This window comes from Amblyomma maculatum, chromosome 2 (assembly GCF_055883805.1).
Source record: "Amblyomma maculatum isolate TAMU_Amacu chromosome 2, ASM5588380v1, whole genome shotgun sequence".
Classification (NCBI taxonomy): Eukaryota; Metazoa; Arthropoda; class Arachnida; order Ixodida; family Ixodidae; genus Amblyomma; species Amblyomma maculatum.
Window position 1 is genome coordinate 170,100,594 of NC_139345.1, and position 17,095 is coordinate 170,117,688.

Below are 17,095 nucleotides of genomic sequence, written 5' to 3' on the forward strand. Positions count from 1 at the left end.
TGACCTTCTGCTCTTCTGCAGGTTCTCAAAGCGCACCATCTCCTTGAGGAACCCTAACAAATAGCAAGAATTAAAAATATATCCAATGAGGGTCCACACAGGTGCCTCTGTCCTGTTTGTATAATGAGATGTAATTACAGTGGCAAGTTCTTAGATAATATTTTTTCCTACAAATTTATAAAATGTCACATGCTAACACAATCTTACATCCCATACTTAAGTGCCGTGTTTCCCTACACATGAAATGTTGTTTTTCATAAGGTGGATCATTGAATACCCTTTCCCAAAAACCAACTAAACAATATAAAAGTACTTGTGCAATTTTAATTTCCAGATATATTAGGCTTTAATTTGGAAATGCACCCTCCTGAATATGAAAACCATATTGCAGCCAGTTACTGCAATGAAGACATGACTGAACAGGCTTACCTACAGAGTAATGCCTGCCAATAATTGGCCCATACACCTGGCAGTCAACGGTATTGACACACATTAGTGCCTGATATTCCTGCAGAGGTGCAACTTGTGCCCGGAGAAGTCTTCCTTCTGACCCACAGACGGTCGACAAATTTGCCTTGCTGTGCCATGATGAAGCCCCAGCAGTTGGGCACAAGGGCCTTCCTTTGCATGCACCGCCTGAGGAGGAAAATTTGAAGTGGCTGCAAGCAACACTCGCTTATAAAGTCCCTATACATTGGTCACAAGAAAATAAACTTTCAGTGTGCACCTTGTTTACTGTGCCGTAGCATAATGCTTATTGCATTGCTCTTGGAAAGGTCACTAGAGTTCACTCGTACGTGCCCATCAATTTTAGGGCGAAAGCCTTTAATGGCTCACACTGTCAGCGTTGGTTCGTTTGGTCCCACTATAGCTATCATTCATAGGACGTCATGATGATATCATGAGAAAAAATTAGATTCCCGTGTCTAGTGGGAATCGAACTCCCTCGCATCCCTTGCATCCCCAGCCGAGCGCTTTAACCAACTACGCAACGCCCGGGATCGGGAAAACACATCAGAATTCTCCTGGTGTACTGTAAGGATGATAGTAGCGATGAAAATGACGCTATAATTAGAGTTGATGACAAAAGCAATGATAACGACGGGGCATTTAGTTCATGATGATGGTGAGAGCAAACGTGATGCATCGTGTGCACCAGCAACACTCAGCCTTTCGCACTCCTGCAGTGTAGATTCCACAGTGCTTTCTGAATTGTTTCGACAATATCATCGACATTTTATTTTTTTATATAGTAAGACAAATTCAGAAGCCTAGACTAGTATATTTGTTTTGCAATTGAAATATCATATATACATCTTTTGCAAATGGTTTCAGACAGTAAGGATGTAAATAAAGACCAGGAATTGTGCAGAACTCATGTGTCAAATAAAAAATGGGCCAGATTCTGTTTATGTGCAGATGGAAATGAGTCAAATTTATTTTATTCTTGGCAGCTTTCGTTGTCAGCTATAGCATAATAGGGTGAACTACTTTCAGTGTAAATTCAATTATTCCTTCTCCATTGGTACTTCCTTATCGACTTCCTATGATACGAAGAGATCAGAGAAAAATCTGAAGCCAGAAGATAAAACACTGGGAGCATTAGCCCTGCAGCAGACGAAGCAATTTGTGCATACAAATAGCAAAAGAACTTATAAAATACTACATTTAGCTTAGCCTGTTGGCAGCGGCTTTCTGCATTTAGCAGCATAACTAAACAGCTGAAGCTAACCGGAAACAACAATATTTGCCGCTGTCTTGTCGCTTTGCATCCTATGTGCATCTTTTCTTTCGGCCAAAGTAGGCTCCAATATAAATTTTGATATCGATAAGGGACAAATCCAAAGTTGTTTAAATTGTTTAAATTATTGCATAAACTTTTATGAAATTTCTGCTCTGAGTATATATAATACACGAAACAATTTAAAAAATAGTTTGCGCCTACAGCAACCTTACGTGTAATTCTCAGTTTGTGTTTCCGTGGACTTCCCTCATTTAGGAAAAAAAAACATTGACCTGTACATGTGCTACTGTTATGTTGAAGACATTGTGCTGTGCTAGTAGGCAAGATCGAAAACAGGTATAGCACTGGTTGCATTATCGACCTTAACCAGTTTCACTTAATTCGACGTCGGCAAGAGAGCACCTTCCCAAAGCTCTACAACTCAGTTGGAGAGCTAAATATGCCTTTGTACAAGTGTGCTTAGATTGACCGACGTAAAAAAAATAAAAACCCAATGGTTACAGCAGTCGGTCGGTGGCTGGGCACGAGTCAACTGCCATCGTTTATTTATGTTATGCTTTACAGTTGCCAAAACTGCTCGCCTGCTAGAAACGGCCGACACAACGCCGTTACACGCGAGAAAGCACTGGCCTCATGCCGTCATCCCTAGGAGCATGAGCGCTAGTGCCTTTCGACTACAATATGGTAGGGTTTTGATGTAGTTATATCGAGTATAAGGCGCGGTAGCCTTTTCACACACTTGGAAGCTGGTGGGAATGAAGTGTAGTGCACAGCGCGAGTGCGCGTAGCTGTGTGCACGCGGGGTACGACATTCCGCACTCGCTTCTTAACGAATTTATCGTTTTGAATTCTCTCCGGCCTTTTTTTTTATTTGAAAGTGCTACAAGCGGTCACACATGTGTTAGACTATTTTGCTAAGCTCTGAACCTCAAGATTAGCGTTGATTCGCATTCAAAGGTAGCTACTGAGACGCCGCAGCCAGTCAGCTTTGCTTTACATGTTTCGGCGGGCATATTTATTTGACACAGTTACAGCACTGATATCAATAATTTGACTTGTAACTGTCAAGCCAACACAGCCACCACACCATGCAATACTTACCTCGAAGAATCGCTGAAGGGCTTGCAGATCAAGCCACTTGTGACTTGTCTTATCGTAGAGTAGATGAGTAGATGAGTAAAAGTCGAGTTGTGCCAAGGTGCCTCGGAGCCGGAGACCCTGACCCGCTGCGCACTGGTAACCTCATTTGGAATTAGGAGGGCTGACTGCAGCTCTCCGAGATCCTCTTTCTAGAATCTAAGAATTCTGTTGAACACTGTGTTGTTGTTGGCGTCCACGTTGAAGGATACCACAATCACGTAAGTTCCTCCGAGGCCTATGAACCTCGATGCATGTCTTGAATTTCATCCCATGATAGCGCGCTTAAAAACTTCCTGTCCTGAAGTGTGAAGGACGCTGTAAGGCCGCAGTGAAAAGCGACTTGCACGTGGAGCCGATCTGGCGGTCGAACCCCCCACGCGCCGAGGCCAAGGAGCGAGCGCTGTTTTTTTTTTTTTCTCCTTTTCTCCCCTCTTCTTGGGCGCAGGCTTGGTTTGTTTCGTCCCTTCGCCCCGAGGCGTCGCCAAAAAGCGAACGGCAGACGCGTCCTTATCAGCCGGGCACAGCAGCGGCACGCTTCTGCGAACTACTTTACGGCCGGCTCGTCCAGCGATCTCCCGCCGTGGCGCCAAGCATGGGTGCAGGGAGGCGCCGTTAATGAAGCCTTTTGCACTGCCACAAGCGCTCACTAAATGTCCTGCAAAAGGCGACAATAGGCGCGACCCTTGGCCCTCCCAAGTAGCGAATCAGCCCAGCGGCCTCCCGCTGTGTCGCGAGACATCGGGTCCGAGCAACGGCGACCGTACACTGCTCTGGGACAGTGCCCCCCCCCCCCCCCCCCTTTCCTCGAACGGGACGGCTGGGTGGCCTAGTCTGCAAATCCCCCGCGGCGTTTCTTTCACAAAGGCGTCAGCTGCAAGGTCGCTTCGCAAACACGCCGGGGAGAGGAAGGAAAGACAGGCGCCGTGTGAGAGGGTTTGGGGACCAGCGAGTGGAAAGAGTGTGTGTTTTGAATGTTGTATTTTTATTTCGCGTAATTAAGGACCTGGGTCCAAGATTATTCCCAACCCATAGGGGTTGGCATGTTTTTCACTTATTTGATTGGCTGCTTAATTTTCGGGGCGGATCACCGAAGGTGACCGCCCTCGGGTCTTTGTTGATGTTTGTCATCAAAAAGCGGTCCTCGGACCATGTTTGGCAGTCAAGATTGAGGCTCCGTGCTTAGCACGTATTTACAGTCCGTAGGCTTTAACCGAAGTGCTCGGTAGAAAAGTAAGGGCTTGTAGAGTGACTTCTCTGTTTGAGAATCTATTTTGTTTTAAGTTACAGTTGTCTGTGTGACTCTTGTTACTGTAATTTACAGTTTGCCAATTTATACTATTTTTCTTCTGTAAATATAATACACCCTCGTTGAACATCATTGGATCATCGTTTCCTACTTTCTGAACTTGCGGAACCTGTCGAGTTCTCCTCTACCTGCGGAAGAGAGCATAAAATTACTGGCGCAGCACGACAGGTTTCGGCAACCTACGACACCGAGCGGACATCGCCCTCATCCAGCAGTTTCCAGGCATCACGAGACGAACAGCTGGTAGCAGTCGTCCGGGAGGCCTGGAGGGAGCCAACCTCAGAGTACCAGCAAGGGAACAACGAACCCTGGCGCCCCGATCTTGAGGCGTCGTCCATCCCGCAGCCCCGGTCATGGCGACAACGGAGAAGCAACTTCAGCCGCTACCGACACCAGCACGGGTTAGCGGGATTCCTTACGTATCATTGAGGTGGTTATGGCTCAAGCGTAGAACGGGCGTATGGTGTTGACAAGAAGCATGATGGCGTGCTCAGCTGGCAGACAGGCAGAGGAGAATATGTTACAGGAGAATGGTTTAGAGGGCAATGGTCAGCCGGCTGAGGCATCACAACAGGATGCGACGGCTGGATCAGCGGAGGAAGCGGCGATTACCGAGCCGGTGGCAGGCGCGCTACGAAAAGTAACGGCAGTGGCCGAGACCGAGGCTATGGCGATTCACCGCATGGAACTCGATTTTCAATTGGAAGAGCTCAAAATTCAGTCGCGAGAACGCCTCGAGTTGAAAAAGCTCGGATTGGGTGCGACAGGCGACGGGCAGTCCCCCGTGATGTCGGAATCCGACGAGCAACGGCGATCGGGCTTTGACCCGGTGTCTCAGTGTGCCAAGGTCCTTAAGGGACTCAAGCTACCGTGTGACGTGGACGTACCCTTGTGGTTCGATGAAGTGGAGAGGGTATTCACAACGTACGATGTACCGGAATACAGCCGCGTACACTTGATCATGCCAGTGCTTACCGAGCGTGTTCGGTACCTGCTTCGCGGTCTTAGTGACGATGAGTGCAGCGACTATGAGTCCGTAAAAACTGCTGTGTTAAGCGAGCTAAAGCTCGCCCCCGCCGAGTACTTAGACCGGTTAGAACGCGCCATTAAACGCAGGGAGGAAACATGGGCACAGTTCGCCTCCCGCGTAAAAACCTACTTTCACTACTATCTCCGTTCGAGGGAAGCAGACACTAAGGATGAGGTGATAGCCCTCATCGTTGCTGATAGGATGAAAGCTAGCCTAAGTGCAGAGGGCTTGGAATATGTGCGCCTCCGCGAGGGAGAAAAATGGGTGAAACCGGATGAGATGTCACAGATACTGATTGTTAGGTTTGCTAGTTTTAAAACTAAAATCAAAATTTTGGCAAACGCTTTTAAGCTAAAAGACGTAACTGATAAGGTATGGATAGAAGAGGACTTCTCACCTCGTGTCCAATTCGTGCGAAAACAGCTCCGTGATTTCGCTCGCGAAAATCGCAAAGAAAAGGAAAAAATGCGCCTTTCATTTGACAAACTTTTCTTGGGCAAGAAAAAGTACTGCTATGATTCCGCTAATGGCTGCGTTCGTCAGATATCAGCGCAGGTAGAGGAGCCATGACTGCAGAATGCTTCGCCACATCGAAACGCCCAAGCCGCATTTTCATTACTGTACGGGAACTTTCGAAGCATTTTGAATAAACAGGATGATGTAGTAACCCTCACACACACTTGCGCTGCGGATGCAATTGTAGGCACTGAGACATGGCTTACCCCAGATATAGAAGACAAGGAAATCTTGCTCTCAAAAGAATTTTTCTTGTATCGAAAAGACCGTCAACTCAGAAGAGGTGGCGGCGTTCTAATCGGCGTACGGAAAAACATCAGCACAAAAGTTATTGATATTGATAGCCCATTGGAAATTTTATTTGTTGCCTGTTACCTGCCAGCCACTACGCTCGTGATTGGTGCCTGTTACAGACCTCCTGACTATTCTCTGAACTTCGCTGACGAACTGTGTGACGTATTATCACATGTGCAATTCCAGTATGCAAATGCAGCGATTTTGTTAGCCGGTGATTTCAACTTTCCTCATTTGCTGTGGAAAGATACTCCGACATTAGACGAGCGCCTTCCGAATGAATGTAAAGACTTTCTTAGCTTATTATCATTGTTTCAATTGACACAGACTGTTCTGACTCCGACGCGCGCAGATGCTATCTTAGATTTAGTTCTTACAACACATCCCGAAAGTATTAGTACGCAAGTGATAGAGTGCATCAGCGACCATCATGCAATTCACTGTTTATTCAGGTCTTGTACACCAAAAAAATCTGTACGCGAAAAGATTATTTATGATTATGCTAATGCTGATTGTGATGGCCTGAACAGCGAGTTTGAAATGTTTTGTCATTCCTTTTTGCAGAACTATAAATGTTCTACTGTCTCTAAAAACTGGACTACATTTCGAGATGAACTCAAAAGACTACAAGAAAAATATATAAAGAAAAAGTGCATTCACATTACAAATGATCAGCCATGGTTCTCAAGAGATATAAAACGTTCCCTAAATAAAAAGAAACGGTTGTACAGCAAAGCTTCACGTAGTCAGACTGACGCTGACTGGTCAGAATATTTGGATTTTGCAAGGGTATGCAAACAAGAAATTGAGAAGGCCAAAGACAACTTTTATAACACTGATATGCCAAACTTTTTGCGTACCAATCCACAAAAATTTTGGAGGGTCATTTCACCTGCGTCTTCGAGGGAACTTCCGAACCTTAAACATGATTCTGGTATTTATTTAGAGCCCGAGGAAGTTGCATGCGAACTCAATGATTACTTTTGTAGTGTTTATCAGGACGAACAAACCACATGTTCACCTAGCTTAAGTCCTCATGCTACAAACATCATGCCTAGCATTACCATAAACACAGGAGGTGTCCTTAAAGCGATTGAACGGTTGCCATCGTCCTGCAGCCCTGGGCCTGATAATATCACTGCTAAGCTGCTAAAGATTACAAAACTCAATTCGGCACAAATTCTTGCTTGCATTTTTCAGCAATCGCTTGATGAAGCACACGTTCCAGATGACTGGAAAATTGCCTACGTAGTTCCCGTGTATAAGACAGGTGATCGGAATAGTAAAAGTAATTATAGGCCCATATCTCTTACATCTATAGCGTGCAAATTACTTGAGCATATTCTATCTTCCCAAATGATAAATTTTCTCATCAGTGAGGATATACTTTTTGCTAACCAGCATGGTTTTCAGCGTGGGCGGTCGTGTGAAACCCAGCTTTTTGAGCTAACTACAGACATCCACTACAGTTTACACAATTTAGAACAGATAGATGCCATATTTATTGATTTCGAAAAAGCCTTTGATCGCGTAGCACATAAACGATTATTACTTAAAATGAGGCACATTAACATTAATAGCACAGTGGTTAATTGGGTTGAGGAATATTTGAGCAATAGGCGACAGGCCGTTAAAATAGAGCATGCCCTATCTTCATTTCAGGTAATAAAATCCGGTGTACCCCAGGGTTCCGTCTTAGGGCCCACATTATTCCTGATATACATAAATGATATCTCTCTTAACATTACTTCTTCGCTCAGATTGTTTGCAGATGATTGCGTTATTTATCGCTCTGTGACTAACCTCACCGAATGTTTACAACTAGAAAATGACCTACAACGCCTAATCAAATGGTGCTCTGAATGGCAGATGACTATGAATATTAAAAAAACTAAACTTGTTCGTTTCACAACACGTAATCAAGCAATTTACTACACTTATAAGATTGATAACCTAGCCATTGAGAACACATCCAGTCACAAGTACTTAGTAGTATACCTGTCAGCCAACCTGTCTTGGAACACACACATTGACAACATATTAGGGAACTCTTACAAAACCCTGGGTTTCATGCGACGGTCATTACGTCATTGCAACAAAGACACTAAACTTCTTGTTTATAACACAATCGTACGGCCGAAACTCGAATATGCCTCGATTATCTGGAATCCTCATCAATCATACCTAATAGCTAAACTTGAATCTCTGCAAAACAAAGCTGCGCGTTTTATTGCATGCAATTATTCCTCGTATTCTAGCATTTCTTTAATTAAGCGAGAGTTAGGTCTCCGGCTTTTAGAGATCAGGCGGAAAATTAATCGCCTAATATTTTTCCACAAGCTTTACTATAACCCTTCAAATTACAGCATCGAGAAAATAAAACCGGCCACTCAAATCTTTCCTCGCCGCGACCATGATCACAAAGTGGAGCCTTCTTTTGCGCGAACAAATTTGTTAAAGTATTCATTCCTTCATCTCTCAATTAGTGAATGGAACGATCTAAATAAAAATATTGTTTGCCTCACGAACCATGAAAAATTTAGAGAAGCCTTGGAAACGATGTTCCCTGCTTAGTCGGAAATGTTTAATAAATTGAGAACTACGCCTGTTTTATAGTTTTTACGCTCGTTTATTTTTGTTTTTCTCTGATTTGTGCTCGTGTTGCCATTGATCTACGTATGTAATATTGTTTGTAATTGTTTGTTAGTTCTGTATATCACTTTTTCTCATTTTTTTGTTGTTAACATGTGATGACACTATGAAACGTTTGTACAATGTTATTATGACTTCTCCCCCCCTATGTAATGCCCACTTGGGCCTTTAGGGTAATTAAATGAAATGAAAATGAAATGAAAATACTGCAGACGTTCGAGCAGGCAAAGGGAAAGGGACGCGCGTTTCGACAGGCGGCTGCTCACGGCGAGAAAGGAAAAACCGAACCCCTCCCGGAAGGTAGCGACAAGCGAAACGCGCTGTGTTACGTGTGCCGCGCAGTGGGCCATCGAGCCAAGGACTGCCCCCGAGCTGTTCAGAATGCGCAGAAACCAGACAGGCGCGTCCGAGCACAAAAAGTAGCAGTCGCCAACACGGGAACGGCCGAGACATTAGCGCCAGATCACTTAGACAGGACGCTGATTGCAGAAATGAGAGCGCCCCGATCGTCTGAAGAAGTGCATACATCGAAACTACAGCAAGTAGATATAGTATGCGCTGGAGTGCCGACAACGGCTATCATAGACACCGGTAGCGAAATTACGGTAGTCAGAGAAAGTCTCGTGCCTGGAGAGTTTCAGGAGCCTTGCGGCAAGGTAAATCTTGTGTCAGCATTTGGAGAAACTGTAGAGGCTAAACTAGTAACTCTCGCGGTCGGTGTGAGGAGGCGACCGTCAGTTGTAGCACAGCCGGAGGCTGTAAACCTTGTATGCGCACTTACCAGCAAGCTCGCGGAGGGAGTAGACTGCCTGCTTTCACGTGAGGATTGGGAGCTGCTAGTGCATTCCGGCGGTAGTGACGGATTGTTTCTTCCGAATGGAGCTCAAGTGACTACCGACCCAGCTAGTGCATGCTTCACGGTGGGCGAGCAAACCTCCGATTCATCCCCAATGAGCGATAGAGCTCACGCGAGAGAATCTCAGACAGGCGAAGAGCCGAACAGTGAGTCGACTGTGACATCAGGCGAGAAATACGAAGCGGGCCAGGACGCGCAGTCCGCTAATGACAAGTGTTCGACGCATGATAACGAGGGCATGGCCTCAAAGCAGCGCGACGAGTTCCGATCGGCCCAGCGGTCTTATGAAAGCCTTAGGAAAGCTTGGGCAGACGCTGAAGCAGGCAAAGGGGGCATGGTAATCTCAGAAGGGTTGCTATATCACCGGGATTCGATCGCAGGCACTAGAGTAAAGCAGCTCGTGCTACCCCTGAGTAGACGTGAAGAAGTCCTTGCTCTGGCTCACGAATCACTTTGGGGAGGGCATTTGGGACCAAGGAAGACGAAGGCAAGAATTAAATACAGCTTCTTCTGGTCCGGCTTAGAGGTGGATGTGGCGTTACGCTGCAAGACGTGTCACGCGTGTCAGGTCCGGTCAAACAGACGACTTAGAGATAGGATACCTATCACGCCCCTCACCAGACCAGACCACCCTTTCCAGGCAGTGAATGTGGACATTATCGGGCCAATCGAAGTACCCTCAGGCCGGGGCATCGGTACGCTCTTTGTCTGGTTGATTTGTGCACGCGGTGGCCCGAGGTGGTCTGTCAGCATTCACTGACCACAGGAGCAACATGCGACGCCCTACTCACCATTTGTAGCTGCACGGGCATCCCGGAAGTGGTGTGTTCAGACCAGGGTACTAATTTCACGGCACAGCTTACGCAAGAAATGTTGGCGAGGTTAGGGTGTGCCCCCCGGGTTTCGACTCCCGAACACCCTGAGAGCAATGGGACCGTGGAAAGGTGGAACCGTGTCCTGAAAAACATGTTTTGCCACGTCATAGAAAAGGACCCAAAAAACTGGGACAAGCTGATACCATTCGTTCTCTGGGCATATAGGGAAGTCCCCCATGACACGACGGGGGTGGCTCCTTTCCGACTTCTATTTGGCAGAAACCCCACGGGGCCGCTGGCCATATTGCAGCTTGCCTGGACATGTGAACAGCCGCTCCCTGCCACTCTAAGAGAAGAGCCCGCGAAATATCTTAGACAGCTACGTGAGCAGCTAGAGATAGCCGCGGAGGTGGCGGGACTGACGGCGAGCGCGCGCCAGGGGAGCTATGCTCAAGCGTACAATAGACAGGCCCGCAACAAAGTTTTCAATGTGGGGGACAAGGTTCTCGTTTTTGACACTGACCGCGGCAGCAAACTTTCTCCGAAATGGCTCGGCCCCTACGCGATAACAGCGCGTGAAAGGCAGAATTCTTACCGAGTCGATACCGGTGCGCGAGCCGCGCCGCTCGTGCATGCCAACAGGCTTCGGCCTTATTACGCTCGGGTTAGTCACGTCGGGGTAGTCTTTGACGAAGATACAGATTTCGGAGAGATCGAGTGCACGCCTCGCCCCTCGTTCGCGCGCCCGGGTTTCTTTTCGGTCTAACTCGAGAAACTGGCACATTTGGGCTTCCAGCAGCGCGCTGAAATCGTGAGACTATTCGGCGGTTATTCTGATCTATTCACTGAAACCCCTGGAGCCGCGGAGGTAGGACTGCACAAAATCGAGCTTCATGACGGGTATCATCCAAAGCGCGCTTTCAATTACCGAGTGCCTGAACTCCTTAGGGAAGAGGTAGGCCGGCAGGTAAATGAGTTGTTAGACCTGGGCCTCATATATCCGGTTGAAAGCGACTATGCTCATCCCGGGGTGTGCGTAGGGAAAAAGGACGGTTCAGTGCGCATGTGTATCGATTACCGCGCGCTAAACGCGGCCACGCGCACTGATGCATTCCCGATGATACCCCCGCAGGAGTTAATCATGAGGGTCGGCCGCGCCAAATATATTACAGTGGTAGATTTGCGTCGAGGCTATTGGCAAGTACCGGTGGCCACCGGAAGCCAACACTTGACGGCCTTTGTAACCCACGAAGGGCAATATGCTTGGCGCGTCATGCCATTTGGTTTAAAAAACGCGGCAGCAACTTTCCAGCGAATGATGAATACGCTGCTATCGAGACATCAGGCCTATGCTGCGGCATACCTTGACGACATTGCTATTTTTTCGGCTTCTTGGCAGGAACACCTGAAGCATTTAAAGATTGTGTTTGGCTTAATTCGCGAGGCTAAGCTCAAGGTCAGTCCCGAGAAATGCGAAGTCGCGCAGGCACAGATAAAGTACCTGGGACATGTAGTAGGCGGTGGTACTCACGCGCCGGATCCCGAAAAGCTAGCTGCTAGTCAGAACCTTGTGCCACCTACCACGAAAAAGCAGCTGGAGAGCCTACTGGGGCTATGTGGATACTACCGCGAGTATGTACAGAAATACGCTGAAGTCGCTGCACCACTCACGTCGTTAACGAAGCGAGGGGTACCAAACGCGATCCCTTGAAATCCGGAAGCGCAGCGAGCTTTCGAGAAACTTAAGACTTCGCTTTGCGAAACAACAGCGTTAAACACTCCTGATATCTGCAAGCCGTATTGGCTCTTCACGGATGCGTCCAATGTGGCGGCCGGTGCTTGTTTGGCGCAAATTGGAGATTCTGGTAGAGAGGAACCGATTGCCTTTGCCAGCCACCGGTTCACGCCAACTCAAACCCGCTGGTCAACAATCGAGCGTGAGGCTTTCGCCATCATCTGGTCGCTCAAAAAAGTTGATCACCGGGTGTTTGCAGCTCAGGTTAACGTGGTTTCTGACCACAATCCCCTGTCCTATCTGACGACGAGCACGCCTCATGGGGCGAAACTGGCAAGATGGGCGCTGGCATTACAACGCTACAATGTGGTAGTTACACATCGTAAAGGCGCCTGCCATGGTAATGCAGATGCGCTGTCTCGCATCTCCAATTCCGGGTGGGGAAAAGAGCAACGAGATGATTGAGCCATGGCCCCTCAGTGGCGTGAATGTTGCCGCCACCCGCCGTGTTTTGGGATGTGAACGGTGAAGCGTGCAACAACTGTGCGCCGCGGGTGGGTGCTTTGTGCTGAAACTCGGACTATGGCGAACTCTGCGTAGCCAACACGCGCTCTTGTAGTGCGTTTTTTTGTGTGTCTTTACATGTGCCTCATGTATAGCAAATTATATGGCACAGTGCTGTGCGCAATGCAAGATTTGGCATTGTGTCATGAAGAAATTTCGTGTTTTCAGTGCCGTTGTTTTGTATTGGTTTTATTTCCCGACATCGAGTGCACGGGTTTCCTCAGTGGGGACGGATTAAGGTGCGCTGTAGCCTGGCGAAATGGTCGCCTGAAGAGGAATGTGGCGGCCTGTGTTGTTTCTTTTTGTGTGTAAATGACCGGATTCCAAGCTCATTTACCCTCTTAGGAGGGACGTGTAAGGCTGCAGTGAAAAGCGACTCGCACGTGGAGCCGAGCTGGCGGTCGAACCCCCCCCGCGCCGAGGCCAAGGAGCGAGCGCTGTTGTTTTTTTTTCCCCTTTTCTCCCCTCTTCTTGGGCGCTGAATGCGCCCCGCGGTGCGCGCGGGAGGCTTAGTTTGTTTCGTCCCTTCGCCCCGAGGCGTCGAAAAGAAGCGAACGGCAGACGCGTCCTTATCAGCCGGGAACAACAGCGGCACGCTTCTGTGAACCACTTTACGGCCGGCTCGTCCAGCGATCTCCCGCCGTGGCGCCAAGCATGGATGCAGGGAGACGCCGTTAATGAAGCCTTTTGAACTGCCACAAGCGCTCACTAAATGTCCTGCAGAAGGCGACAATAGGCGCGACCCTTGGCCCTCCCAAGTAGCGAATCAGCCCAGCGGCCTCCCGCTGTGTCGCGAGACATCGGGTCCGAGCAACGGCGACCGTACACTGCTCTGGGACAGTGCCCACCCCCCTCCCCCTTTTCCTCGAACGCGTCGCAAACACGCCGGGTCGCGTCGCAAACACGCCGGGGAGAGGAAGGAAAGACAGGCGCCCTGTGAGAGGGTTTGGGGACCATCGAGTGGAGAGAGTGTGTGTTCTGAATGTTGTATTTTTATTTGGCGTAATTAAGGACCTGGGTCCTAGATTATTCCCAACCCACGCGGGTTGTGGCATGTTTTTCAATCATTTGATTGGCTGCTTTATTTTCGGGGCGGATCACCGAAGGTGACCGCCCTCGGGTCTTTGTTGATGTTTGTCATCAAAAAGCAGTCCTCGGACCATGTTTGGCAGTCAAGATTGAGGCTCCGTGCTTAGCACGCATTTACAGTCCCTGGGCTTTAACCGAAATGCTCAGTAGAAAAGTAAGGGCTTGTGGAGTGACTTCTCTGTTTCAGAGTCTATTTTGTTTTAAGTTACAGTTGTCTGTGTGACTCTTGTTACTGTAATTTACAGTTTGCCAATGTATACTATTTTTCTTCTGTAAATATAATTCTCCTTTTGACCATCATCTGATCATCGTCTACTGCTTCTTCACTGCCGAATGACCACGTTTGGAGAGGCTTCAGCCGCTCCGAAGATTGGCAACGAACGAGCATAAAATTACTGACGCTGTCGCCATGATGCAACGTAACATGTACAGATTGCACCGATAGCAAGAGCCAACTCTAGCAAATTCTAGTACACAACCGAACACCAACAAACCCGAGCAACAAAACAAACGGATGTAATCCGACTAGGCTTGGATTGTTCGAGCTTGCTGCTGGCGGCAAAGTGGTTAAATGCGAGCTCAAATAATAATTATTCGAAACACAGCCAACAAGCCAACATGATGACTTCGGGAGACCTGCAAGTGGCATTTTGTGACATTATTTGAAGTATTTATTACAAATAGCTTCTATTTCTTTTATTGAATAGCCATCATCACCATCTTCATGTACGTCTGCCGATACGTCTTACGTATGGGCGATACGTAGTACAGCTAAAACGTGTTTTGCCCTGTGTCAGCCGAATACGTCTACATAAATTTGCACGCATGTGCAGCAGGTGTCGTATACGTCTACGTCTGTACGTCTCCGGAAAATGTCATAACGTCTCCGGCAAGCTAAATCTCCTTAATTAACTCTGCTTGTTGTGCGAAGGCCAGCGAGTTCTCCCCACGAAGGCGCTCATTCTCCTCCCGCAGCTAGCCAACTGACCGTCATGCTCGCCGGTCGGGGTTGAAGGGTGAAAACCGGTCTGGTGGTTTGTCAGGAGCGGAGCGACAGAAGAAAGGAGCGTACCTGCCGGCGCACCGCCGTCGCTAAGCCTTGCACTCTTAGACAACGACGCACACAAATTGCACATGATTCGATGCGAGCCAGACTTCAAGAAGTGTAGCTCATCATCCGCTCAAGTGACGCATTTCGTCTGTACACGTGTTTCACAGTCGGCACAGCTTAAAAACTGCTGCTTGCCAAAGAACGGGCGAGAGCACAGCGCACATGCGTCTTTACTGGGCGCCATCTTGGAAAAATAAGACACGCATGCAACGCTGCATCTGACGCGCTTAACATCTTTGAATTTGGTGTTTTTAAGCTAGAATTTAAGCCTTCTACTACGTCTTCTTTTTCTTCTTCAGTGAGGTCAGCTTCAGCTCAACAGTACACATGTGTTACTTGTCTTCTCTTTATTACACGTAATTCATTCTCTTCAACTGTATGTCGATTCCCGTTGCTTACCATAGACCTCATAATAAAATAATAACAATAATAATAAAAATATTTTAGTCAATAATTCTTTATTTAATGTGTACAGGAACAATCATGTGGTCTTCGTGCTGCAGCACAAAAAAAAGATGCACGCACAAGTTTTACACATACAGATAGAACACGAAAGAAGTAACAAATATCGCACGAAATGAAATTGAGACAAAATGAGTCACGGAGAGCAAGAAATCATTGAATAGCATCTTTTGTATACACAGTGAGAGTGCTGTAGAGCACATCACGAAAAAAAACGATAGATAGAGAAAAAAAACAAATAAATGCCATTGACTATAGTAATAAAGAAGTAAAAAAAATCAACCACTCGAGGCGTACAAAGTCTTTGTTATCTAACCACAGGCTAGAATAGAGGGAAATACAATAAAGAAATAGAACTGAACGCAGGACAGTAAGATTCAAATACAAACATTAAAGCTAAAATATAAATAGGAAACGGATAAAAAGCCGTTCTAATACAGACAGCATTGAACAGAAAAAAAGCAAGAAGTGAAGTAAATACAATAATTAGGCTAGAAAGTGGAAGTTATATGTCATAAAGTACTGTTTGGAATACAACGCTACAAACATCCAATATAAATGAACAGAGCAAGTTTTGGAAGATGTCAAGGTGAGGACAAAAAGAGTTAAACAACCACTGCATTTTATCCAGAGGGGAATGGGAATGAAGAGACGTAGAAACTTTAAATGGTCTGAATTTCGTCATGCTCTGTCGCGGAACGCGCCGTATGATGTACTCTAAGAGCTGAGGGCACATAATTTGGCCATGAAGGAGTTTGTACACAAAGATCATATCTACTCTGACACGACGGCAGTGAAGAAAAGGAAGATTCAGTTGGATGCTCCTGGTGGAGCAAGAGGAGGAAGTTGAGCAAGAAAAGCGATATCGAAATATCCGTAAAATGTTTTGCTTTACTCTATCAACCTTGTCCAAGTTAGATTTGCAAGTGTCATTCCAAACAACCGACGCATACTTCAAGAACGGCAAGCATATGGACAGGTACAGCTTTAAGAACGAAAGTGGAGTACAGAGCTCTCTCGAAAGTCTGCAAACGAGTCCGAGTGTGCGCATAGCCCGTGCACTGAGCAATGCGTTTAGTATGAGAGGAGAAGCTGAGGCTGCGGTAAAAAATAACACCGAGGTCATCAATTTCATCAACCCTGTCTAACTGCACAGAATTCACCGAGTAATGGTAGAGAAAGCTGTGCGTTTTGCGAGTAAATGAGACAACTCTAGTTTGGAAGAATTTAGGGTAAGTCGATTCTTCGTACACCAATCAGAAATAGTAGATATGTACGATTGCAACAACAAGCAGTCTTGAAAAGAATGTAGGACCTTGAGTATTTTTATGTTATCAGCATAAAGAAGAAACGAAGAGCTCTTGATTGCGGAGGAAACGTGAATAACAAAAGCGGAAAAGATAAGCGGGCCTAACACAGAACCTTGAGGAAGTCCACTGGCTGCAGGGTAAACGAAGGAGGTCTGTCAATTGACACTGACAAAGCAGGAGCGATCAAGGAGATAATTGCGTAGGAGGCCTACGAGTGAGACTTCGACGCCAGTAAGTAGAAACTTTTCAACAAGTAGTGAGTGAGTCACAACATCGATAGCTTTGCACATATCACGGTGCACAGTGTCACTGACCTCTCTGAAGGACTGCTGCAGAGGTACATGTCATAAAGGTGACTAGGTTGGTAGTAGTAGAGCGACCCGATATGAAGCCTTGTTGATTCGGTATTATGATATGTTTGAGATGGAAGGAAAGTACGTTGTACAAAGCTGATTCGAAAATTTAGAGGTT

The 17,095-nt window shown here is 46.9% G+C and overlaps 1 pseudogene; it reads left to right on the forward strand.

Annotated features, from left to right (window-relative positions):
- Window positions 1-4,671: 4,671 nt before the first annotated feature.
- Window positions 4,672-12,553, forward strand: LOC146200423 (uncharacterized; annotated as a pseudogene).
- The last annotated feature ends 4,542 nt before the right edge of the window (window positions 12,554-17,095 follow it).